Genomic DNA, 1,765 nt, shown 5'->3' on the forward strand with positions numbered 1-1,765 from the left:
GTGGAGACGGAGAGGAGTTAGGAGTGGGGGGGGCGAGGGGGAGGTGGTGGTGGACAAAACCCTTCTTTCTCTACTGCCTTCTTCAAAAGCTCAGCGGTGAACTTTTCCATGGGAGATAGCAGGCGACTGGCCGGATCTTCAGCCCCGTATCAAAGGGAAAGGCCAATTCCCACACTGGTGGCTGGTCCCCTGGCGTTCCCACAGACGACCACTATCACCAGACAGCCACAGTCTCTCTCTCTCTCTCTCTCTCTCTCCTCTCTCCCCCCTCTCTCCCTCTCTACTCCCCTCTCTCCCTCTCTACTCCTCTCTCTCTCTCTCTCTCTCTCTCTCTCTCTCCTCTCTTCTCTCTCTCTCCTCTCTCTCTCTCTCTCTCTCTCTCTCTCTCTCTCTCTCTCTCTCTCTCTCTCTCTCTCTCTCTCTCTCTCTCTCGTTGTTGTTCGATGTCATGCCAAGCTTTATCATTTGTGCAGTCTGTGTCTTTCTTTCTTCTCTCTCTCTCTCACACACACACAGCCATCCACAGGCTTCTCATTCATCCACTGTTATTCATTCTTTTTCATTTTTTTTTCAAAATATGTGTAGTTGCTGCCTGGAAGACGGCGACAAAATGGATCGGAACAAGAGGGCTTTTTGTGTATATTATCCAGGCGCCGACTTTGGTAAACAAGACTCCCTAATAAAGGTTCTCAGTTACAGTGTGTTTTATTCGCCGCCATGCCGCTATTTGCTGAGTCACCGTGGAAAACCCCCTCCATCCAGGCAGTGCATGATATTACATAAACAACAACAAAACAGCAAGACGAGACCCCATTCCCCACGGCCTGTCCGTCTGTCTGTCTGTCTGTCTGTCTGAACATGGTGGCCTGACTGGAGCATCTTTTTTGGCGTTGAATGATCCAGCAGCCTTTAACTGTAACGGAGTGGTTGTAGCAGAGTTGTAGTTGGGTTGTTTTCCTGCCTTTTAATACACTTACAATAACGTTGTGTTTGTTGATGGTTAAACATTTGCGAATTAAGTAGACCATTATGAAATACCTCAAAAGAATGCCTTCCAATGCCTGTGTGTGTGTTATCTTAGAGTGGAAAACTACGTGTTTGTGTGTGTGTGTGTGTGTGTGTGTGTGTGTGTGTTTGCGTGCGTGCGTGCGTGTTTGTGTTTTTGTGTGTGTATGTATGTGTATGTGCATGTGTGTATGTGTTGTTTCAGTGTGCGTGGTGTGTGCTTATGTCGTTTTTATGCTTGCGTGTGTGTGTGCATGTGCGAGTATGCCTGTGTGTGTGCGTGCGTACATGTTTACGCGCGTGTGTGCGTGCATGCTGGCGAGCGTATGCCTGCATGCATGCGCGTGTTTCCGGGAGACGGTGTGTGCGTGAGTTTCTGTTTATGTGTGATGGCTGATAGCACTGCCTCCTGTCTCCGTGTATGTCTGCCCCAGTGGTTCCAACTATCCATGGCCGCCACCATGGGGGCTGTAAGTGGGAGCAGCAGTCATTAACAACACACACTGAAGAGAGGATGTTTACCGTTGAAATACCAGGGAGATACCTTGATCCGCCATGCTCACAACTCCTAGCAGTAGGAGTTTACTCGGCTTGGTCCTGTCATTTAGTCAAAGATCATAGGTCCAGATCAATCCTAGGTCAAACTTGCATCCTACGAGACATGCGGTACCTGCCGACTGACAGTGGGTACTGAGACTTGACTACACAGACTTTGGCATGGTCAAATCTGTTCTGATTCTATTACACACATCTTATCTCT

The sequence above is a fragment of the Gadus macrocephalus genome, chromosome 23, assembly GCF_031168955.1.
Source record: "Gadus macrocephalus chromosome 23, ASM3116895v1".
NCBI lineage: Eukaryota > Metazoa > Chordata > Actinopteri > Gadiformes > Gadidae > Gadus > Gadus macrocephalus.